At 40.0% G+C, this 26,016-nt stretch overlaps 1 non-coding gene across 1 annotated transcript; it reads right to left on the reverse strand.

Annotated features, from left to right (window-relative positions):
* Window positions 1-24,448: 24,448 nt before the first annotated feature.
* Window positions 24,449-24,556, reverse strand: LOC112739304 (small nucleolar RNA R71). Its single transcript, XR_003170236.1, has one exon. It is a non-coding gene; the product is annotated as a small nucleolar RNA R71 (small nucleolar RNA).
* Between the last annotated feature and the right edge of the window lie 1,460 nt (window positions 24,557-26,016).

The raw sequence follows: 26,016 nt of genomic DNA on the forward strand, positions 1-26,016 counted from the left end.
GTCAAACACAAATGGCATGTCAGCAGCTAGCAGATTGCTTAGAGCTTTTGCGATTTTTGAAAAATCCTTTATAAACCTCCTATAGAATCCTGCATGCCCCAGAAAGCTTCTGATTGCCTTAACATTGGCAGGTGGTGGTAATTTTTCAATTACCTCTATTTTTGCTTGATCCACCTCTATTCCCTTGTTTGAGATTTTATGCCCAAGGATAATCCCTTCAGTCACCATGAAGTGACATTTTTCCCAGTTTAAGACTAGGTTGGTCTCTTGGCATCTCTTCAGAACAAGTTTCAGGTGATCAAGACAGGAGCTGAATGAGTCTCCATATACTGAGAAGTCATCCATGAAGACTTCTAGAAATTTTTCCACCATATCAGAGAAAATAGAGAGCATGCATCTCTGGAAGGTTGCAGGCGCATTACACAGCCCAAATGGCATCCTTCTATAAGCAAACACTCCAGATGGACATGTGAATGCTGTTTTCTCTTGATCCTGGGGATCTACTGCAATCTGGTTATAGCCTGAGTAGCCATCCAAAAAGCAGTAATAATCATGGCCTGCCAGTCTTTCTAGCATCTGGTCTATGAATGGTAAAGGAAAATGATCCTTTCTGGTGGCTGTATTGAGCCTTCTGTAGTCAATACACATGCGCCACCCTGTAACTGTTCTTGTAGGAACCAGTTCATTTTTTTCATTATGAATCACTGTCATGCCTCCCTTTTTTGGGACGACTTGGACAGGGCTCACCCAGGGGCTATCAGAAATAGGATAAATAATCTCAGCCTCTAGTAATTTGGTGACCTCTTTCTGCACCACTTCCTTCATGGCTGGATTTAGCCACCACTGTGGTTGAACCACTGGTTTAGCATTATCTTCCAATAAGATTTTGTGCATGCATCTAGCTGGGCTTATGCCCTTAAGGTCACCTATGGACCACCCAAGAGCTATTTTGTGTGTCCTTAGCACTTGAATAAGTGCTTCCTCTTCCTGTGGATTTAAAGCAGAGCTTATGATCACTGGAAAAGTGTCACCTTCTCCCAGAAATACATATTTCAGGGATGGTGGTAATGGTTTGAGCTCGGGTTTAGGAGGTTTTTCCTCTTCCAGAGGAAATTTCAGAGGCTCTTTCATCTCCTCTGAATCCTCCAAATCAGGCTGAACATATTTAAAGATGTCTTCCAACTATGATTCGAGACTCTCAGCCATGTTGATCTCTTCTACCAAAGAGTCAATAAGATCAACTTTCATGCAGTCTTTTGATGTGTCTGGATGCTGCATGGCTTTGACAGCATTCAACTTAAACTCATCATCATTAACTCTCAGGGTTATTTCCCCTTGTTGGACATCAATGAGGGTTCGTCCAGTTGCTAGGAAGGGTCTTCCTAGAATGAGAGTAGCACTCTTGTGCTCCTCCATTTCCATCACTACAAAGTCAGTGGGAAAGGTGAATGGCCCAACTCTGACAATCATGTCTTCAATCACGCCTGATGGGTATTTAATGGAGCCATCAGCAAGTTGGAGACATATCCGGGTTGGTTTAACTTCTTCAGTTAAGCCAAGCTTTCTGATAGTGGATGCAGGTATTAGGTTGATGCTTGCCCCAAGATCGCATAAAGCTGTCTTGGTGCAATTACCTTCTAATATGCATGGTATCAGAAAACTCCCAGGGTCTTTAAGCTTTTCAGGAAAGCTTTTTAGAATGACTGCACTGCATTCTTCAGTAAGGAGAACTCTTTCTGTTTCTCTCCAATCCTTTTTATGACTCAGGATCTCTTTCATGAACTTGGCATAAGAAGGTATTTGCTCAAGTGCCTCTGCAAATGGAATCTTTATTTCAAGAGTCCTGATATAATCTGCAAAGCGAGCAAATTGCTTGTCCTGCTCCTCTTTCCGGAGTTTTTGAGGATAAGGTATCTTGGCTTTATATTCCTCAACCTTAGTTGCTGTAGGTTTATTGCCTACAGAAGTGGTTGAAGAAGCCTTTTTAGAGGGGTTGTCATCAGCACTTGTGTGTGTCTGATCCCTCACTGGCAATTGAGTGCCAGAATTAGAAGCTGGAGTGACGTTAGACGCCAACTCCTTGTCTGTTCCTGGCGTCTGAACGCCAGAACTGTGCCCATTTTGGGCGTTCAACGCCAGATCCTTGCTTGTTTCTGGCGTTGAACGCCAGTCCTTGCTTGTTACTGGCGTTGAACGCCAGTCTTGGGCATGGTCTGGGCGTTCAGCGCCAGCCTTCCACCAGATTGCTGGCGTTTTAACGCCAGAATTACTTTTCCCTGGGCTCTTACTGTCCTCAGGTGAATTTTGGGTGGTTTGCTCATTCCTTGCCTCTTTGCTGCCTTGAGGTGGGGTATTTAATGTTTTCCCACTTCTCAATTGAACTCTTTGGCATTCTTCTGTTATTTGTCTTGATAGCTGCTGCTTTGTTTGCTTCAATTGTTCTTCCATATTTATATTAGCCATCCTTGTCTCTTGTAGTTTATCCTTGAATTCGGCTAACTGCTTTGTTAGAAAGTCCAATTCCTGATTGAATTCAGCAGCTTATTTTACAGGGCTGAGTTCAGCAGTTACTGTTTTAACCTCTTCTTTCATGGAAGGGTCACTGCTTAGGTACAGATGCTGATTCCTGGCAACTGTATCAATGAGCTCTTGAGCCTCTTCAATTGTCTTTCTCATGTGGATAGATCCACCAGCTGAGTAATCTAGAGACATCTGAGCTCCTTCTGCAAGCCCATAATAGAAGATGTCTAACTGAACCCACTTTGAAAACATTTCAGAGGGCATTTTCGTAGCATCTCTCTGTATCTCTCCCAGGCATCATAAAGAGATTCCTTATCTCCTTGTTTAAAGCCTTGGATGTCCAGCCTTAGCTGTGTCATCCGTTTTGGGGGAAAGTATTGATTCAGGAATTTTTCTGTCAGCTGTTTCCATGTCCTTATGCTGGCCTTAGGTTGGTTATTTAACCACCTCTTAGCTTGATCTTTTACAGCAAATGGAAATAGTAATAGTCTGTAGACATCCTGATCTATTTCCTTATCATGTACTGTGTCAGCAATTTGTAAAAATTGTGCCAGAAACTCTGTAGGTTCTTCCTGTGGAAGACCGGAATACTGGCAACTTTGCTGCACCATGATAATGAGCTGAGGATTCAACTCAAAGCTACTGACTCCAATGGAGGGTATGCAGATACTACTCCCATATGAAGTAGTAGAGGGGTTAGCATATGACCCCAGAGTCCTCCTGGACTGTTCATTTCCACTTAGATCCATAATGGAGAAAGGGAGATGATGTCAAATAAAAAAATTTATTTTTATTTATTTATTTATTTATTTAATTCGAAAATGAAATAAATTAAAATAAAATAAACAAAAATGGTTGAAAATTTTTGAAAAAATGAGGAGAGAGAAAGTGGTTAGGAAGTTTTAAAAAGGATATGATGATTTTTTGAAAAAGGTTTTAAATTTAAAAAAAAAAATCTGAATTTTTAAAGGTAAATTTCGAAAATTTGCTTTAAAATAGAGAGAAAAGATATTTTTGAATTTAAAGAGGAGAGAGAAAAACAATAAGATGGCACAAGATTTAGGATTTTTAGATCTGATACTTCTTGTTTTTGAAAATTTTGGAGGGAAAACACCAAGGAACACCAAACTTAGAATTTTTAGAAAACTAAACTAAAATTTTCGAAAACCAAAAGGGAAATCAACAAGAAAACACCAAACTTAAAGTTTGGCACAAAATTTAATAGAGAAATTATTATTTTTGAAAAAGATTTTTAAAAAGAGTATACCAAACTGCCACGGACTTAGACCAACGCTCTAGCCAATTGGACAGTAAATGTAACACTTGTTTTGAAGAAGTATAAAATTTTAACCAAGAACAATAATAAGAGACTCTAAACCAATAAGAAAAATTTTCCTAATCTAAGCAACAAAATAAATCGTCAGTTGTTCAAACACGAACAATCCCCGGCAACAGCGCCAAAAACTTGGTGCACAAATTGTGAATCACACTTTTCACACTCTTGCCACTAGCCAGCAAGTGCACTGGGTCGTCCAAGTAATACCTTACGTGAGTAAGGGTCGAATCCTACGGAGATTGTTGGTTTAAAGCAATCTATGGTTATCTTGCAATTCTTAGTCAGGAAGTCAATTATATTTATCAGTTGAGTTGCAAATAAACAAGAGAGCATGGATTAAAGGTTACTTGTTATGCAGTAATGGATAATATGTTGGAGTTTTGGAGATGCTTTGTCTTCAGAATCTCTGCTTTCCTCTGTCCTCTGATTCATGCACGCACGTCCTCCTATGGATTCAGGTGCGCTGTCACCGCACGGCTAATCATTTGCAGGTTCTCAGTCGTACCGGAATAGGATTTACTATCCTTTTGCGTCTGTCACTACGCCCAGCACTCGCGAGTTTGAAGTTCATCACAGCCATCCAATCCCAGAATCCTACTCGGAATACCACACACAAGGTTTAGACTTTCCGGATTCTCATGAATGCTGCCATCAATCTAGCTTATACCACGAAGATTCTGATTAGGGAATCTAAGAGATATTCATTCAATCTGATGTAGAACGGAAGTGATTGTCTGACACACATTCATGGATTGAGGAAGGTGATGAGTGTCACTAATCATCACCTTCTTCATAGTTAGGCGTGAATGGATATCTTAGATAGGAACACGCATGTTTGAATGGAAAATAGAAATACTTGCATTAATTCATCGAGACACAGCAGAGCTCCTCACCCCCAACAATGGAGTTTAGAGACTCATGCCGTCAAAGAGTATAAAGTTTTGATCTAAAAAATGTCATGAGATGCAAAATAAATCTCTAAAAGTTGTTTAAATACTAAACTAGTAACCTAGGTTTACAGAAAATGAGTAAACTATAACAGATAGTGCAGAAATCCACTTCTGGGGCCCACTTGGTGTGTGCTGGGGCTGAGACTAAAGCTTCTCACATGCCTGGGGCTGTTTTGGGCGTTCAACACCAGCTTTGGATCCTTTTCTGGCGTTGAACTCCAACTTGCAACTTGTTTCTGGCGTTGGACGCTAGAATTGGGCAGAGAGCTGGCGTTGAACGCCATTTTACGTCGTCTATCCTTGAGCAAAGTATGGACTATTATATATTTCTGGAAAGCCCTGGATGTCGACTTTCCAAAGCAATTGGAAGCACGCCATTTGGAGTCCTTTAGCTCCAGAAAAGCCATTTTGAGTGCAGGGAGGTCAGAATCCAACAGCATCAGCAGTCCTTTTTCAGCCTGAATCAGATTTTTCCTCAGCACCCTCAATTTCAGCCAAAAAATACCTGAAATTACAGAAAAATATACAAACTCATAGTAGAGTCCAGAAATGTGGATTTTTCCTAGAAACTAATGAAAATAAACTAAAAACCAACTAAAACATACTGAAATCTATATGAAATTAACCCCAAAAAGCGTATAAAATATCCGCTCATCAGATTCACATGTAGGGGTTACATACAAGCAGGTTCTTCATCAAATTTGTGAAAATTTGTCTGGCCTAGATGGGACTGTTCCTACTCACAAGGCTTTGGGTCCAACCAACTCCCTGCTGCACCGCATCATAACTCACATTCTCACTCCTCAAAGTGGTTCTCACAATAGGGTAACCGTATCTGACTGTCTCATAATATTTGCTCTTGTTACTTCATCTTCCATTTCATTTAGTTATATTATGATTCGACACATGTGGGAGTCTGTGAAGAGTACAAAAAAGGCTAATATACCTTATGGAATGTTTCTCACGTGCATTTTTGAGTACTTTAAGGTAGATTTAACCAATGAGGATGTAGAGAACAAGGTCTCTCTGATCAAAGGAGGCGGGGTTGTTAAAAAGGGAAAGAAAACAATGGCTTCTGATGACGACTTTGAGGGCCGCCCAGAATCCTCAAAGATGACCGGTTCCCTCAGAGAAATCCTCACAGAATTCTCCAACATGTCCGATCTCATGGTTCAATTTCACAAGTCTGCTCGCAAACTTGCATATGAAAATGAGTCGGCTTGGAAGAAATGCCAAGAAAGGGTCGGTCTAATGCTTGAAAGCCTTGATGATGAAGTTGGTAGTGATGCAGGAGCTGAGGGATCTGACTTTAATCTTTCTGATGATTAACTTTCTGGTTACTATTTGATATTGGCACACTCTGGCTCAATTTGTTATTTTGTTATGTTAGGTTGCAAACTGATAGTCGTATAACTGTGTGACACATTGTTAAACACTTTTGGATTATGCTCTGCATTATATTTTGCATATTATGTTTCCATGATCAATATTTCTTGCAGGTGCCCCTTGATGCCAAAAGGGGGAGGAAAATAATCCCAAAAATTGAAACTGGAATAGGGGATTTCTTTAAATGACGCTATCCCGAGGAGGACACCTAAACACGAGCCGTAATGGCCTCATCTTCGGCAGGCACCTCCGGTTTTTCTTTTTTTTTTTTTAACGTTGTGTTGACCTTCGTTCTTTAAATGACGCTATCCCGAGGAGGACAACTAAAGGCGAGCCGTAATGGCCTCATCTTCGGCAGGCTCCTCCGTTTTTTTTTTGGTGTTTTATCTTTTTTTTACGTTGTGCTGAACCTCGTTCTTTAAATGACGCTATCCCGAGGAGGACAAATAAAGGCGAGCCGTAATGGCCTCATCTTCGGCAGGCTCCTCCGGTTTCTTTTTCCGATTTTTTTCCTCTTTTTTACGTTGTGCTGACCCTCGTTCTTTAAATGACGCTATGCCAGGTAGGACACCTAAACGCGAGCTGTAACGGCATCATCTTTGGCAGGCTCCTCCAGTTCTTTTTTTTTTACGTTATGCTGACCCTCGTTCTTTAAATGACGCTCTCCCGAGGAGGACACCTAAAGATGAGCCATAATGGCCTCATCTTCGGCAGGTTCCTCCGGTTTTTTTCCGGTTTCTTTTTTTTACCCTCGTTCTTTAAATGACGCTATCCAGAGGAGGACACCTAAACGCGAGCCGTAATGGCCTCATCTTCGGCAAGCTCCTCCGATTTTTTTTCCGGGTTTTTTTTATTTTTTATTTTTACGTTGTGGTAACCCTCGTTCTTTAAATGACGCTATCCCGAGGAGGACACCTAAACACGAGCCGTAAAGATCTCATCTTCGGCATGCTCCTTGGTGCACGGAATTGTGATCTCAGGCAACGGCGCTAGAAACTCTGTACGCACGTCTTAATAAATCGTTTTTCATTCACAACTTTGATACAACTAACCAGCAAGTGCACTGGGTCATCCAAGTAATAAACCTTACGTGAGTAAGGGTCGATCCCACGGAGATTGTCGGCTTGAAGCAAGCTATGGTCACCTTGTAAATCTCAGTCAGGCGGATATCAAATAGTTATGGAGTTTTTGAATATTAATAATAAATAGACAGAAAATAAAAATAGAAATACTTATGTATATCATTGGTGAGAATTTCAGATAAGTGTATGGAGATGTGTTCGTTCCTCTGAACTTCTGCTTTCCTGCTGTCGTCATCCAATCAATCTTACTCCTTTCCATGGCTGGCTTTATGTAAGGACATCACCATTGTCAATGGCTACTTTTAATCCTCTCTGGAAAATGGTCCGATGCGCTGTCACTGCATGGCTAATCGTCTGGAGGCATCACCCTTGTCAATGGCTGCATCCCATCCTCTTGTGAAAATGGCCCAAATGCTCTGTCATAGCACGGCTAATCATCTGAGGTTCTCGATCATACTGGAATAGGATTCACCCTCCTTTTGCGTCTGTCACTACGCCCAGTACTCGCGAGTTTGAAATTCGTCACAATCATTCAATCCCAGAGTCCTACTCGGAATACCACAGACAAGGTTTAGACTTTTCGAACTCTCATGAATGCCGCCATCAATCTAGCTTAGACCACGAAGATTCTGATTAAGAGATCCAAGAGATACTCATTCAATCTAAGGTAGAACGGAAGTGGTTGTCAGGCACGCGTTCATAGGGAATGATGATGATTGTCACGTTCATCACATTCATGTTGAAGTGCGAATGAATATCTTAGAAGCGGAATAAGTTGAATTGAATAGAAAACAGTAGTACTTTGCATTAATCTTTGAGGAACAGCAGAGCTCCACACCTTAATCTATGGAGTGCAGAAACTCTACCGTTGAAAATACATAAGTGAAATTTCCAGGTATGGCCGAATGGCCAGCCCCCATGATCTAAGAACTAGGCCTCCAAAGATGATCTGAAGATCATAAGATGTCTAATACAATAGTAAACAGTCCTATTTATACTAAACTAGTTACTAGGGTTTACAAAAGTAAGTAATTGATGCATAAATCCACTTCTGGGGCCCACTTGGTATGTGCTTGGGCTGAGCTTGAATGTTACATGTGCAGAGGCTCTTTCTGGAGTTGAACGCCAGGTTGTAACGTATTTCTGGCGTTCAACTCTGGTTTGCGACTTGTTTCTGGCGTTTAACTCCAGACAACAGCGTAGAACTGGCGTTCAACGCCCTTTTACGTCATCTAAACTCGGCCAAAGTATAGACTATTATACATTCCTTTTGAGTTCTGTAGCTCCAGAAAATCCACTTTGAGTACAGGGAGGTCAGAATCCAACAGCATCAACAGTCCTTCTTTTACCTCTGAATCTGATTTTTGCTCAAGTCCCTCAATTTCAGCCAGAAAATACCTGAAATTACAGAAAAACACACAAACTCATAATAAAGTCCAAAAATGTGAATTTAACATAAAAACTAATGAAAACATCCCTAAAAGTAACTAGATTCTACTAAAAACATACTAAAAACAATGCCAAAAAGCGTATAAAATATCCGCTCATCACTCCTCCGGTTTTTTTTCTGGTTTTTTTTTAAGTTGTGTTGACTGTCGTTCTTTAAATGACGCTATCCCGAGGAAGACACCTAAAGGCGAGCCGTAATGGCCTCATCTTTGACAGGCTCCTTCGGTTTATTTTTTTCGGTTATTTTTACGTTGTGCTGACCCTCGTTCTTTAAATGACGCTATCCAGAGGACGACACCTAAAGGCGAGCAGTAATGGCCTCATCTTCGGCAGGATCCTCCATTTTTTTTCCGGTTTTTCTTTTACGTTGTGCTGACCCTCGTTGTTTAAATGACGCTATCCCGAGGAGGACACCTAAAGGCGAGCCGTAATGGCCTCATCTTCGGCAGGCTCCTCCGTTTTTTTTGGTTTTTTTTTTTGCGGATCCTCATTCTTTAAATGACGCTATCCCGAGGAGGACACCTAAAGGCGAGCCGTAAAGACCTCATCTTCGGCACGTTTCTCCAGTTTTTTTCCATTTCTTCTGTTTTTTTTATTATTTTTTTTACGTTTTGCTGACCCTCCTTTAAATGACGCTATCCCGATGACGATACCTAAACACGAGCCGTAATGGCCTCATCTTCGGCAGGCACCTCTGGTTTTTCTTTTTTTTTTTTTACGTTGTGCTGACCCTCGTTCTTTAAATGATGCTATCCCGAGGGGGACAACTAAAGTCGAGCCGTAATGGCCTCATCTTCGGCAGGATCCTCCATTTTTTTTTTTTGCATTGTGCTGACCCTCGTTCTTTAAATGACGCTATCCCGAGGAGGACACCTAAAGGCGAGCCGTAATGGCCTCATCTTCGGAAGGAACCTCCAGGTTTTTTTTTCGATTTTTTTTTTACGTTGTGCTGACCTTCGTTCTTTAAATGACGCTATCCCGAGGACGACACCTAATGGCGAGCCGTAATGGCCTCATCTCCGGTAGGCTCCATCGTTTTCTTTTTCCGGTTTTTTTTTACGTTGGGCTGACCCTCGTTGTTTAAATGACACTATCCCGAGGAGGACACCTAAAGGCGTGCCGTGATGGCCTTATCTTCGGCAGGCTCCTCTGGTTTTTTTTTTCTGTTTTTTTTTTTTTTACGTTGTACTGACCCTCGTGCTTTAAATGACGCTATCCCGAGGAGGACACCTAAAGGCGAGCCGTTAAGACCTCATCTTCGGCACGTTCCTCCGATTTTTTTTTTACGATTTTTTCTTTTTTTATTTTTTTTTTTATTTTTTCTACGTTGTGCTGGCCCTCGTTCATTAAATGACGCTATCTCGAGGAGGACATAGAAAGGTGAGCCGTAATGGCCTCATCTTCGGTAGGCTCCTCCGTTTTTTTCTGGGTTTTTTTTTACGTTGTGCTGACCCTCGTTTTTTAAATGACGCTATCCCGAGGAGGACACCTAAACGGAAGCCGTAATGGCCTTATCTTCGGCTGGCTCCTCCAGTTTTTTCTTTCTTTTTTTCTTTTTTTTCTTTTACGTTGTGCTGACCCTCGTTCTTTAAATGACGCTGTCCCGGGGAGGACACCTAAACACGAGCCGTAATGGCCTCATCTTCGGCTGTGGTGCACGAATTATGAATCACACTTTTCACAACTCGTACCACTAACCAGCAAGTGCACTGGGTCATCCAAGTAATACCTTACGTGAGTAAGGGTCGAATCCCACAGAGATTGTTGGATTGAAGCAATTTATGGTTATTTTGTAAATCTTAGTCAGGAAGTCAATTATGTTTATCAGTTGAATTGCAAATAACCAAGAGAGCATAAATTAAAAGTTACTTGTTGTGCAGTAATGGAGAATATGTTGGAGTTTTGGAGGTGCTTTGTCTTCTGAATATCTGCTTTCCTCTGTCTTCTTGTTCACGCACGCACGTCCTCCTATGGCAAGCTGTGTGTTGGTGGATTACCGTTGTCAATGGTTACCTTCCATCCTTCCAGTGAAAACTACGCTCACGCGCTCTATCCCAGCACGGCTAATCACCGGTTGGTTCTCGATCCGGTTGGAATAGGATTTACTATCCTTTTGCGTCTGTCACTAACGCCCAGCCTTCAAGAGTTTGAAGCTCGTCACAGTCATTCAATCCTTGAATCCTACTCGGACTACCACAGACAAGGTTTAGACTTTCCGGATTCTCATGAATGCCGCCATCAGCTCTAGCTTATACCACGGAGATTCTGATTAAGGAATCTAAGAGATACTCATTCAATCGGATATAGAACGGAGGTGGTTGTCAGGCACACATTCGTGATTTGAGGAAGGTGATGAGTGTCACAGATCATCACCTCCATCACAGTTAAGCGCGAATGAACATCTTAGATAGGAACAAGCGTGTTTGAATGGAAAACAGAAATACTTGCATTAATTCATCGAGACACAACAGAGCTCCTCACCCCCAACAATGGGGTTTAGAGACTCATGCCATCAGCGAATACAAAGTTTAGATCTGAAATGTCATGAGATGCAAAATAAGTCTCTAAAAGTTGTTTAAATACTAAACTAGTAGCCTAGGGTTACAAAATATGAGTAGACTATGATGGATGATGCAGAGATCCACTTCTGGGGCCCACTTGGTGTGTGCTGGGCTGAGACTTAAGCAATTCACGTGCAGAGGCCATTTGTGGAGTTGAACGCCAGTTTTTATGCCAGTTTGGGCGTTCAACTCCAGCTTTTGATCCTTTTCTGGCGCTGGACGCCAGAATTGGGCAGAAAACTGGCGTTGAACGCCAGTTTACGTCGTCTATCCTTATGCACAGTATGGACTATTATATATTGCTGGAAAGCCCTGGATGTCTACTTTCCAACGCAATTGGAAGCATGCCATTTCGAGTTCTGTAGCTCCAGAAAATCCACTTTGAGTGAAGGGAGGTCAGAATCCAACAGCATCAGCAGTCCTTTTTCAGCCTGAATCAGATTTTTGCTCAGCTCCTTCAATTTCAGCCAGAAAAATACCTGAAATTACAGAAAAACACACAACTCATAGTAAAGTCCAGAAATATGAATTTTTCCTAAAAACTAATAAAAATAGACTAAAAACTAACTAAAACATGCTCAAAACTATATGAAATTATCCCCAAAAAGCGTATAAAATATCCGCTCATCACAACACCAAACTTAAACTGTTGCTTGTCCTTAAGCAACTAGATGAATAAAATAGAAGACTAATAGGTTGGGAAGCAATAATATCTCAGAGTTTTTGATTGAAGCTCAGATTCTAATTAGATGAGCGGGACTAGTAGCTTTTTGCTTCTGAACAGTTTTGGCATCTCACTTTATCCATTGAAGCTCAGAGTGATTGGCATCTATAGGAACTTAGAATTCAGATAGTGTTATTGATTCTCTTAGTTCAGTGTGATGATTCTTGAACACAGCTTCTTTATGAGTCTTGGCTGTGGCCCTAAGCACTTTGTTTTCCAGTATTACCACCGGATACATAAATGCCACAGACACATAACTCGGTGAACCCTTTCAGATTGTGACTCAGCTTTGCTAAAGTCCCCAATTAGAGGTGTCCAGAGTTCTTAAGCACACTCTTCTTTTTGGAGTTGGACCTTGACTTTAACCGCTCAGTCTCAAGTTTTCACTTGACACCTTCACGCCACAAGCACATGGTTAGGGACAGCTTGGTTTAGCCGCTTAGACCAGGATTTTAGTCCTTTAGGCCCTCCTATCCACTGATGCTCAAAGCCTTGGGATCCTTTCCATTTGCCCTTGCCTTTTGGTTTTAAGAGCTTTTGGCTTTTAGGCCTTCCTTTCCACTGATGCTGACCCTCGTTCTTTGAATGACACTATCCCGAGGAGGACACCTAAAGGCGAGCCGTAATGGCCTCATCTTCAGAAGGAACCTCTAGGTTTTTTTTCCGATTTTTTTTTTACGTTGTGCTGACCCTCGTTCTTTAAATGACGCTATTCCATGGATGACTGATGAGTATTTTGGTGAAAAATAAATTTCTCCCAAAACACATAAATCTAACCGGCAAGTTTCCCGGGTCGTATCAAGTAATAAAAACTCACGGGAGTGAGGTCGATCCCACAAGGATTGAAGGATTGAGCAATTTTAGTTTAGTGGTTAATTTAGTCAAGCGAATCAAGATTTGGTTGAGTGTTTTGTGATTTGCAGAAATTAAATTGCATGGAAGTAAAGAGAACAGGGAATTAAAGTGCTGAATCTTAAAGAACAAGAAATTAAATAGCAGAAACTTAGAATGCAAGAAATGTAAATTGCGGAATCTTAAAGTGCAAGAAATGTAAACGGCTGGATTTGTAAAGGGAATTGGGGATTGGATTTGTAGAATTTAAACAAGGAAAAGTAAATTGCATCAAGCAGAGAAGTAGAAGAAGGTTTGGGTTAGATTGGATCTTGAAGCAGAAAAGTAAATGAACATGAAAACAGTAAACAGAAAATGTAAAATTGGGAAATTAGATCTCAGGACCCAGAGACTAGAAAACCAAGTCTAGATCTCAATGCCTTCCTAGATCCAACAAGAAATTGTAATTGAAATTCAAAGAAAGTGGATAAAGAGCAATTAACAGAAATTGAAATTCAATCAAGCAGTAAATAAAGCAGTGAGATCCAAGGTTGAGATTGAAACAGAATTTCTTCAATTCTCCAACCCAAAATCCAAGACAATTGTAATAGAAATTGAAAGCAATAAAACTGAGAGGAAGAGAAGTGAATTCTCCTTCCCCAAGACAAAGAAATTAAAGATCACTCAAAATCCAAAGCTCTCCGAAAACTATTATGAAAATTCCCAAAAGAAAGCTCTCCGAAGAACTTGAATTCTATCCTATTTATACACTTTCTTCAAATGATGTTCAAGCCTTGAGTTGGGCCTTTGCTCTTGGTGGAATTGGGTTGAAAGAGGCCTTGGTTGATTGCTCTTGAAGTTTGGAGAAGAACCAAAGTGAACCAATTGAACCGGTTTGGAGTTTTGCAAAAGTTGGACCAAAAGTTTGAGCAAAAGTTAGGGGGCTAACTTTTGCCCAAACTTTTCATATCAGCAACTATATCCATCTGATACCAACGTTGGTGCCAAAGTTAGGGGTCTAACTTTGGCCCTAACGTTGGCCTTACCTTGTGCACTAGTGGTGCCAACGTTAGCCACCAAGTTAGGGGGCTAACGTTGGCGCAAACTTTTGCTCCTCCCCTTGTGATTTTCATGTGCCAACGTTAGCCACCAAGTTAGGGGGCTAACGTTGTCGCAAACTTTTGGTGCCCAGGGAGGTTTTCTTCATGCCAACGTTAGCCTCAAAGTTAGGGGGCTAACGTTGGCGCAAACTTTTGGTGCCCAGGGGTGATTTTCATGTGCCAACGTTAGCCTCAAAGTTAGGGGGCTAACGTTGGCGCAAACTTTTGGTGCCCAGGGGTGATTTTCATGTGCCAACGTTAGCTTCAAAGTTAGGGGGCTAATGTTGGCGCAAACTTTTGGTACCCAGGGAGTGATTTTCAAGTTCCAACGTTAGCCTCCAAGTTTGGGGCTAACGTTGGGGCTAACTTTTCACCCAAAAGTTTGTGCAAAAGTTTGAGGCTAACTTTAGGTCCAGCTTTTTGCTTCCTGGTTCAATTTCACTTATTCCATTGTCTTCTCTTTACTCCTAGCTATTCCTTCTTGCTTCAACCTTTCTCCAAGCTTTCTTCACCTATCATTAATCAACCAAACACATCAAAGCTATGCTTAAAATCATGAGATATTCATTCTTTCATAATATGTGACAATTATAGTATAAAACCTCATGAAATAGCATGAATTCATACATGGTTGATTAAATCAAAGGAAACATGAAAATCTAGCTAATTGGCTTGCTTGTAGCTCAAGAAAGTGCATAATTTTAATGAAAACAAAAGAAAAAGACTAGTTAAAATAGGCTAAGATGACTTGTCATCACAACACCAAACTTAAAGCTTGCTTGTCCCCAAGCAAGAAAAGATTTATTGAGAAGAAGGAATGAAATGGAAGAGGATGTTCATGCTAGCAGAGTATTATTGATAGTTCATGGGGTTTTGTGTGGATATGTAAATACTCACTTCTTACTGACTCCTAGGCCTAGAAAGTCTCCTTCAAGCTTCAAGTAACATACTGCTATGACCTCTCATTATTCCTTTATCCTTGGCTATTACTTTGTTTATAAGCTTTATTTGAGTGTCATGTGTAGCAAGTTCATTTTCTTTTCTTTATACTTGACACATTATTCACCATAGACACTTGGCTCACATTCCCTCTTAAAACATTGATGCCCAGCACCTCTTTGGGTTACTAAATGCCTTGTAGTTAGGTTGCTCTTGATAGTGGACTTTCAGCTGATGATCTCGGATTAGTTAACCCAAGTCACCGAGTGTTGATGCACTCCTAAGAGCTTACTAATCCAAGCAGATCCTAGTACAAAGACACCACAGGCATATATTTTAAAGTTCAAGCTATTGGTGTCCAGCTTTGTTTCTTTTTGTTTCCTTTTGTTCTGCCACTTTTTGGCTATCTCTTTTCTTTCCTTCTTTTTGTTTTTCTTTCTAACCAAGGAATTTTTTTTTTATTTAATTGAGATTCATAGACAGTAGGCCACTTTTTACTTAGAATGAGATATCCTAGCTCTTTATTCACTAAAAGTGAGCTATTATACAACCACACACATACCACCACTTACTTTTATTTTACTTCTATCTAACAGAGATCATCTTGCTTCACATTCAAACTTTTCTTTTATTGAACTTAAAGATGCAGGGGACAACACATGCTTCTTGTCAAGTGAAAGTAAACACACAAGCACACACATAAACTAGCCTACTTATTTTAAAAGAAACAAACATAATGCAAAGACTTTTAATTAAAAAGAACTACTTAAAGATGCAAAGACAATTTAGAACAGATAGAATGCGTGCTTTTTTTTTTTGTAGTGATGAACAAGGAGCAAGTCCACCTTTTATTTGTCATGCTTTTTCTTTCTCCTTTCATACACTTGGCTGCTAGTGTTCCCACCATCCGTGTTTGGTGCCTGTTGACCTCGCCAAAAGCCAGCCTTATTCATAGCCTCCTCCACTCTATCTTCAAGCCTCATGGCATTGCTTACTTCCACCTCACTTCTCTTTTTGAAGAATTCATCAAAAGTTGGGAAAGCCGGATCCATGTTGTGCAAATGTTCTCCAATATAGTTCAGTTTGATTTGGCTATTGATGTTGTAATCGGCTTGTACTTCATACCTTGCATCTTGGAGTGTTGTGAACTCTTTGAGAGCCCTCAAATTTTCAGCTTGCATTTGTTCCAACTTTCCAAAAGATTCATGAGATTGAAAAGCATGTTCTTCTTGCATCACAAGGAATCTTGACTCGAATTCACTTTGTTTGTTCATTATTCTTAGCTCTCTTTCTTCTTGTGCTTGTTGGTTTTTCATGTACAGAGAATGGTATTCCTCTTGCCTTTCTTGGATTCTCGTGTACTGTTGTGACAATCTTCCTATTGCTTCTTGAATTTGAGTCATATCCATATTGCCATGTGGGAAAAAGTGTGGCTGTTCCTCCTCCTCTTGTGGCTCTTCTTCTATGTGTGGCTCATCTTCTTCCATTGGTTCTTCTCTTTCCCTTCTTCCATGTGGTCTTCGGCCTTGATGTGCTTCAAGGGGCATCATCATTCGTTCAATGGTTATGGGCATGCCTTGGCTTAACCACATTGGATTCTCCTCTTCCATTGGAACTTTAGCCTTTGCACACAACCTCCAAATGGTACTCGGATAGTACAACCAAGATCCGGCCGAATTCTTTTCAGCCAGCTTTTGAATGTCTTTTGCAAGGATTTCATGAACTCTTATCTCTCCTCCCACAATGATGCAATGCAGCATCACGGCTCTCTCCCTGTTAACTTCTGAGGTGTTCACTGTGCCCAGAATTGATCTTTTCATTAACTCATACCATCCTTTTGCTTCCGGGGTGAGGTTACATCTCTTCAGGTACTTATATCTGTTCTTGTTATCTCCTTCCCACTCTGAGTTCTCCAAACAAATGTCTCTCGCAATCTCCTCATAATCCTGATCCTCATTCAATCTTTGTTGGTATCCCGGTTCACTAAAGCGGACTGACTTTAGTTTCAAGACTTTCTTGATTGCATCCGGGCTAAAGTCTACTTCCACCCCCCGCACATAGCTCTTGTACGTTGGGGGCTCACGCATGTCAAGCCTTGGGACATTTGCATAGAACTCTCTTATGATATTGGCATTGATTCGGATGGCTGGTGATGCAAGTTCCTCCCACCTCCTCTTCCGAATTTTGTCCTTCATTTCTTGACATCCATCATCCGGCAACAAGAATGGAATTTCAGGATAGATTCTTTTCTCGTTCATCCATTGAATTTGCATTTGATGAAACCAAGACTTGAATCTCCGTTGGTCATATTCATGTGTGTCTTCCTCCACCATGGGATCTTTCCCTTTTCTTCGTTTGGTTCTTGAGGAGGAGGCCATGGTCACTTGGTTGGTTGAGAAGGAGTGTGAAGAATGTTGGAGAGTTTGATGTGTGTTTGGAGCAAAAGGAAATTGAGACCGAACTTGCTATGACAAGAAATGATGAAGAGAAGTTTAAATGGTTGGAGTTTAAAGTAAGAGAATTGTTGCACAGAGCTTGTTATGTTGAGGAGTGATGAAAGGAGTGAAGTTTCCAAGGTTGGAGTGATTCGGTCATGTGCATGGCTTGAAGGTGGTATGCTTTTAAATGAGCAATGAAGGGCTGGGATGCAATTAGACTTATGGAGATCAAAGGTATGCATGTAAGGATGAATGAAGACAAAGTTTGCTCCTTCCCTTGCCTTTGCCGTGATCATTCTCAAGGAGTGGCAGATTTCTTTTTCGAGGCATGTGATGGGATTTTGTCCTCATGCTATGCTTTCCTTTGTCTTGTCTTTTTCTTTGAAGATTCTTTGACCTCCTAGTCACCACAACAAGACAACATACATTAGTTTTATCCAACCGTAGCAAGAGTGTTCTTTTTTATTAATACTATGTGAACCATCAATTCTTATATCATTTGAACCGTGACACTCTCCTTTGAGGACACCAAACTTAATGTTTGGTCATATATAAAGAAAATGAGTATCTTCCTCCAATTAGTGAGATTCAAATGTTAAATGTTCATAAGAATTGTTTTCATCATACTTTCTTTTTCTCCTTTTTTTTTTCATGAAGGATCAATTGTATCCCTAAATCGGTGCATCAAGGTTTGATGAACACCAAACTTGTTTCTTGTCAAAGGGTACATCACAATTAATACCTTCATTACCGGAAAAGAATTTTTCCATTTATAAGATTTTTGAAAACAACAATTGTATGATTATTGATGCATGAGTTTCTACTTTTCATGAAGCTATGTGGACACCAAACTTAGTGTTTGGCCATATGCTTTGTCAAGATACTCCAAACATGCAAAATGGAATTATTTGTAACATTGGTTTAGTGTGCTTGAAGGCACACCAAACTTAGCATATGTTTCAAAATAGTGCATGCAGTCAATGGACATGTTCATGAAAAGAGAAAAGAATTCATGCTCAATTGATCATAACTTATTGAATTTAAAATGACATGAATCTTAAAGCATGGGTTGCCTCCCATGGAGCGCTCTTTTATTGTCATTAGCTTGACATTGAGGCTTTCTTTTATGGTGGTTGGTGCTTGTAGGGCCTCAATTTGTCTCCTCTGACCGTGATCCTCTTCTTTGTTCTCTGGTGTTCAATTTCAGCATGCTCTAATGAGAGTATGTTGCTGACAGTGTAGTAATCCTCGGTTTGTTGATTTGCCCCCAGCTGTTGATATATCAGTTGCACTTTGTCACCTTTGGAAAGCCCCTCTGTTGGAATCTTTCTATTCTTCCAACCCCTTTTGCTTTGTTTCTGCGTTTCATCTTTCCTTTTGTTGATCTTTCTTTTCTGGCCGTAGGCTTTCCTTGGGGGCCTCTCTTTTCAGTGGCTAATACTCTAATACCCTCTTGGGTTTCTTCATCAGTCTGCACAATCCTTAGCATTGGGATGTTGCTGTGACCTTCCTGGTCATTTTTCATATAGTCTTTCTTCTCCTTGCTAAATTGTGCTTCTGGTAATACTTTCAGAGTGACACTCTGGTCATGCATCCTGAGAGTTAATTCCCCTTCCTCTACGTCTATGATAGCTCTAGCAGTGGCCAAGAATGGCCTTCCCAGTATAACAGAGTCACCATCATCATCGTTTGATTCTAGAACCACAAAATCAGCAGGGTATATAAAACTGTCCACCTTGACCAAAAGATTTTCAATTACACCCCTGGGGTATACCATTGACTTGTCTACCAGCTCCAGAGACATTTGTACTGGTTTGACCTCCTCTATATGCAGCTTTTTCACCAAGGAAGATGGCATTAAGTTAATACTTGCTCCGAGATCGCACATTGCTTTAGTGATGGTCAATTCCCCAATGGTGCAAGGCAACAGGAAGCTCCCTGGGTCCTCAAGCTTGGGAGGAAGCCCCTTTTGAATCAAGGCCCTGCATTCCTCAGTAATCATTATGGTTTCTTTCTCATCCCAGCTTCTTTTCTTGTTGACAAGCTCCTTCAAGAATTTGGCATACAGAGGCATTTGCTCAAGTGCTTCAGCCAAGGGGATATTGATTTCCAGCTTCTTAAAAATCTCAAGGAATTTGTGAAAATGCTGGTCTTTAACCTCTTTGTTAAACCTCTGGGGATATGGCAGTGGAGGTGTGATGCTCTTTCCTATTTGCTGCTGTCCCTGGATTACTTTCTTTGAGCTATGTGGCTGGTTGTCCTTCTCTTTAAGTTTCTCAGTGCTTTTGTTTGGCATCACAACTTGCTCCTTAGCTTCATCGTCCTTTGCTTGCTTCTCATCCTCTGTTGGTTCTTTGATGCCCTCTGCTTGCTTCTGTGTAGTATCATTGTTGCTTGTCAATGTTCTCCCGCTCCTTAATTGTATTGCCTTGCACTCCTCCTTGGGATTTGGGATTGTGTCATTGGGCAGTGAGTTTGAAGATCTCTCAACAGATACTTGCTTGGAGAGTTGCTCAATCTGCCTCTCTAGGCTCTTTAATGATGCTTCATGGTTTTTGTTTGTTATTTCCTGGTGTTTCATCATTTTTTCTATCAAGGTCTCTAAGTTGGTGAGTCTTTGAGGTTCAGGTGGTGCTTGTGGTGGGTTGTGAGATGTGGGTGGTGGATGATAGGCATTTTGGTTGGTGGCTTGGTTATTGGATTGGTATTGGTTGAGATTAGGGTAGTTGTTTTGAGGTTTTCTGTATGTGTTTTGGTTAGTCTGCTGATGGTTGTAGTTTTGGTTATTTCTTGGGTTGTTTTGATTTGAGTTCCTCTGCCATGGGTGTTGGTTTTGGTTGTGAGTGTCTCCCCATCTGAGGTTGGGGTGATTTTTCCATGAGGGGTTGTAGGTATCACCATAGAATTCATTTGAATTTGAATGCATGTACTGGACTTGTTCCTGCTGTTGCTCCTCTTGGATTTCTTCATTTTGCCCCCATGTGGCTGATGGTTGGCTAGTGTTAACTGCTGCAACTTGGAGGCCATCAATCCTCTTGGTCATTTGCTCAAATTGTTGTTGAATTTGCTGCTGCATTAATTTGTTTTGAGCCAGGATTGAATCCACTCCTTCTAGTTCCATTACTCCTCTCCTTTGTGATGGTTGGCGGCTTCTTTGATGAGCAAAGAAATATTGGTTGTTGGCCACCATATCGATGAGTTCTTGAGCCTCCTCTGCAGTTTTCATGAGTTGCAAGGAACCTCCAGCTGAATGATCCAAAGCTTCCTGGGATTTCAGTGTTAAGCCTTCATAGAAGTTCTGCAGCTTCTCCCACTCATTAAACATGGCAGGGGGACATTTCTTGATTAGAGCCTTATACCTCTCCCATGCCTCATAGATGGGTTCAGCCTCCATTTGTGTAAATGTTTGTACCTCAGTCTTCAACCTTATAATCCTCTGAGGTGGGTAAAACTTGGCAAGAAACTTGGTTACCAAATCATCCCAGTTATTGATGCTGTCCCTTGGAAAAGATTCCAACCATTGAGTGGCTTTGTCCCTGAGAGAAAATGGGAATAGCATCAGCTTGTAACTATCAGGAGGCACACCATTAGTTTTGACAGTGTTGCATATCCTCAAGAAAGTGGATAAGTGTTGGTGTGGGTCTTCAAGTGGTCCTCCACCAAAAGAGCAATTGTTCTGAACCAAAGTGATGAGTTGTGGCTTGAGTTCAAAATTGTTAGCATTGACATTTGGAGCCAAGATGCTGCTCCCACAATGTCTAGGATTTGCAAAGGTATAGGAAGCCAAAACTCTCCTCTGGGGTGGGTTGTCATTGTTGTTGTCTTCTCCACCTGGTGGAATGGTTGAATGTTCCTCCATCTCTTGGAATTCTTCGTCTGATTCCTCTTCTCCAACAATATTTTTCCCTCTTTCAGCTCTTCTTAACCTCCTGAGAGTTCTTTCGTCTTGTTCATGAAAATTGGGTATGGTTCTTCTTGTACCTGACATACGAGCAGAGCATGAGAAATGCACAACACCAGTGACACTTCAATCTACTGCTAGATTGAAGTGTTAGTTAGTTTAAGCAAAAAATCAAACAGTTAGTGGGTTAATCAAAATTAAAGAAAAAGTGCTTGATCTAGATTACCACCTCACTTAATCATTGTCAATCTAATCAATCCCCGGCAACGGCGCCAAAAACTTGATGAGTATTTTGGTGAAAAATAAATTTCTCCCAAAACACACAAATCTAACCGGCAAGTGTACCGGGTCGTATCAAGTAATAAAAACTCACGGGAGTGAGGTCGATCCCACAAGGATTGAAGGATTGAGCAATTTTAGTTTAGTGGTTAATTTAGTCAAGCGAATCAAGATTTGGTTGAGTGTTTTGTGATTTGCAGAAATTAAATTGCATGGAAGTAAAGAGAACAGGGAATTAAAGTGCTGAATCTTAAAGAACAAGAAATTAAATAACAGAAACTTAGAATGCAAGAAATGTAAATTGCGGAATCTTAAAGTGCAAGAAATGTAAACGGCTGGAATTGTAAAGGGAATTGGAGATTGGATTTGCAGAATTTAAACAAGAAAAAGTAAATTGCATCAAGCAGAGAAGTAGAAGAAGGTTTGGGTTAGATTGGATCTTGAAGCAGAAAAGTAAATGAACATGAAAACAGTAAATAGAAAATGTAAAATTGGGAAATTAGATCTCAGGACCCAGAGACTAGAAAACCAAGTCTAGATCTCAATGCCTTCCTAGATCCAACAAGAAATTGTAATTGAAATTCAAAGAAAGTGGATAAAGAGCAATTAACAGAAATTGAAATTCAATCAAGCAGTAAATAAAGCAGTGAGATCCAAGGTTGAGATTGAAACAGAATTTCTTCAATTCTCCAACCCAAAATCCAAGACAATTGTAATAGAAACTGAAAGCAATAAAACTGAGAGGAAGAGAAGTGAATTCTCCTTCCCCAAGACAAAGAAATTAAAGATCACTCAAAATCCAAAGCTCTCCGAAAACTATTATGAAAATTCCCAAAAGAAAGCTCTCCGAAGAACTTGAATTCTATCCTATTTATACACTTTCTTCAAATGATCTTCAAGCCTTGAGTTGGGCCTTTGCCCTTGGTGGAATTGGGTTGAAAGAGGCCTTGGTTAATTGCTCTTGAAGTTTGGAGAAGAACCAAAGTGAACCAATTGAACCGGTTTGGAGTTTTGCAAAAGTTGGACCAAAAGTTTGAGCAAAAGTTAGGGGGCTAACTTTTGCTCAAACTTTTCATATCAGCAACTATATCCATCTGATACCAACGTTGGTGCCAAAGTTAGGGGTCTAACTTTGGCCCTAACGTTGGCCTTACCTTGTGCACTAGTGGCGCCAATGTTAGCCACCAAGTTAGGGGGCTAACGTTGGCGCAAACGTTTGCTCCTCCCCTTGTGATTCTTAGTGCCTAAGCATTAAAGAATTCTAAGTTTGGTGTCTTACATGTTTTCTTTGCATCAAAAATTTTTCAAAAATATGTTCTTGATGTTCATCTTGACATTCAAAGTGTTCTTGGTGTTCATCTTGACACTCATATCATTCATGCATGCATTCATTGTTTTGATCTAAAAATTTCATGCATTGCATCATTTTTCTTGTTTTTCCCTTGCATCATAAAAATTCAAAAATAAAAAAAAATATCTTTCCCTTTTTCTCTCATCAAATTCGAAAATTTGAGTTGACTTTTTCAAAAATTTTTAAAATCAAGTTGTTTCTTATGAGTCAAATCAAATTTTCAATTTGAAAATCTTAACTTTTTCAAAATCTTTTTCAAAAATCAAATCTTTTTCAAATTTCTTAGTTATTTTCGAAAATTCTAAAAGTATTTTTCAAAAATCTTTTTCTTATTTTTATATCAAATTTTCGAAAATAACATAATCAATTAATGTTTTGATTCAAAAATTTGAAGTTTGTTACTTGCTTGTTAAGAAAGATTCAAACTTTAAGTTCTAGAATCATATCTTGTGATTTCTTATGAATCAAGTCATTAATTGTGATTTTAAAAATCAAATCTTTTTCAAAACTAATTTCAATCATATCTTTTCAAAAATATCTTCTTATCTTATCTTTTTCAAAAATATCTTTTCAAAATATCTTTTCTAACTTCCTAACTTCTTATCTTTTCAAAATTTGTTTCAACTAACTAACTAACTTTTTGTTTGTTTCTTAACGTTTTCAAAAGTACCTAACTAACTCTCTCTCTCTCTAATTTTCGAAAATATCTTCCCTTTTTTTCAAAAATTTCTTTTTAATTAACTAATTATTCTTATTTTTATTTTATTTTATTTTTTTTTAAAAAATTTTTCGAAAAAATACTAACAATTTTCAAAAACCATTTTCGAAAATCACTAACTCTTTTTCAAAATAATTTTCGAAAATTATCCCTCCCCCATCTTATTCTATTTATTCATTCATATCCTAACATCTCATCTCACATCTCTGCCATCCTCACAGTTGTGTTTCTTCCATTATATTACATTCTTTGTCTCCCCCTCTTCTTCTACTCACACAGGGATCCCTATACTGTGGTATAAAGGATCTCTATTATTATTATTATTTTTCTGTGCCCTCTTCTTTGTCATATGAGCAGGAGCAAGGATAAGAACATTCTTGTAGAAGCAGATCCAGAACCTGAAAGGACTCTGAAGAAAAAATTAAGAGAAGCTAAAATACAACAATCCAGAGATAACCTTTCAGAAATTTTCAAACAGGAAGAGGAGATGGCAGCCGAAAATAATAATAATGTAAGGAAGATGCTTGGTGACTTTACTGCACCTAATTCCAATTTACATGGAAGAAGCATCTCCATTCCTGCCATTGGAGCAAACAACTTTGAGCTGAAACCTCAATTAGTTTCTCTGATGCAGCAGAACTGCAAGTTTCATGGACTTCCATCTGAAGATCCTTTTCAGTTCTTAACTGAATGCTTGCAGATATGTGATACTGTTAAGACTAATGGAGTAGATTCTGAAGTCTACAGGCTCATGCTTTTCCCTTTTGCTGTAAGAGACAGAGCTAGATTATGGTTGGATTCTCAACCCAAAGACAGCCTGAACTCTTGGGATAAGCTGGTCACGGCTTTCTTAGCCAAGTACTTTCCTCCTCAAAAGCTGAGCAAGCTTAAAGCTGATGTTCAAACCTTCAGACAGAAAGAAGGTGAATCCCTCTATGAAGCTTGGGAAAGATACAAACAGTTGACCAAAAAGTGTCCTTCTGACATGCTTTCAGAATGGACCATCCTGGATATATTCTATGATGGTTTATCTGGATATATTCCAAAAAGTGTCCTTCTGACACTTCTGCAAGTGGATTCATTCACCTAAAGAAAACGCCTACAGAAGCTCAAGAACTCATTGACATGGTTGCTAATAACCAGTTCATGTACACTTCTGAAAGGAATCCTGTGAATAATGGGACGCCTATGAAGAAGGGAGTTCTTGAAGTTGATACTCTGAATGCCATATTGGCTCAGAATAAAATATTGACTCAGCAAGTCAATATGATCTCTCAGAGTCTGCATGGAATGCAAGCTGCATCCAATAGTACTCAAGAGGCTTCTTATGCAGAAGAAGCTTATGATCCTGAGAACCCTGCAATAGCAGAGGTAAATTACTTAGGTAAACCTTATGAAAACACCTATAACTCATCATGGAGAAATCATCCAAATTTCTCATGGAAGGATCAAAAGCCTCAACAAGGCTTTAATAATGGTGGAAGAAACAGGTTTAACAATAATAAACCCTTCCCATCATCCACTCAGCAACAGACAGAGAACTCTGAACAAAATACTTCTAATTTAGCAAACTTAGTCTCTGATCTTTCCAAGGCCACTGTAAGTTTCATGAATGAAACAAGGTCTTCCATTAGAAATTTGGAAGCACAAGTGGGCCAGCTGAGTAAAAGGATCACTGAAATCTCTCCTAGTACTCTCCCAAGCAATACAGAAGAGAATCCAAAAGGAGAGTGCAAGGCCATTGACATAAGCATCATGGCCGAACCTATGAGGAGAGGAGAGGACATGAATCCCAAGGAGGAAGACCTCCTGGGACGTCTAGTGATCAATAAGGAGCTTCCCTCTGAGGAACCAAAGGACTCTGAGGCTCATCTAGAGACCATAGAGATTCCATTGAACCTCCTTATGCCCTTCATGAGCTCTGATGAGTATTACTCTTCTGAAGAGAATGAGGATATTACTGAAGAGCAAACTGCCAAGTTTCTTGGTGCAATCATGAAGCCGAATGCCAAATTATTTGGCATTGATGCTTGGGAAGTTGAACCTCCCTTGTTCATCAATGAACTAAGTGATCAGGATTAACTGACATTGCCTCAGAAGAGACAGGATCCTGGAAAGTTCATAATACCTTGTACTATAGGCACCATGATCTTTAAGGCTCTGTATGACCTTGGTTCAGGGATAAACCTCATGCCCCTCTCTGTAATAGAGAAACTGGGAATCTATGGAATGCAAGCTGCTAAAATCTCATTAGAGATGGCAGACAATTCAAGAAAACAGGCATATGGACAAGTAGAGGACGTATTAGTAAAGGTTGAAGGCCTTTACATCACTGCTGATTTCATAGTCCTGGATACTGGAAAGGAAGAGGATGAATCCATCATCCTGGGAAGACCTTTCCTGGCCACAGCAAGAGCTGTGATTGATGTTGACAGAGGTGAACTAGTCCTT

The sequence above is a fragment of the Arachis hypogaea genome, chromosome 13, assembly GCF_003086295.3.
Source record: "Arachis hypogaea cultivar Tifrunner chromosome 13, arahy.Tifrunner.gnm2.J5K5, whole genome shotgun sequence".
Lineage (NCBI taxonomy): Eukaryota > Viridiplantae > Streptophyta > Magnoliopsida > Fabales > Fabaceae > Arachis > Arachis hypogaea.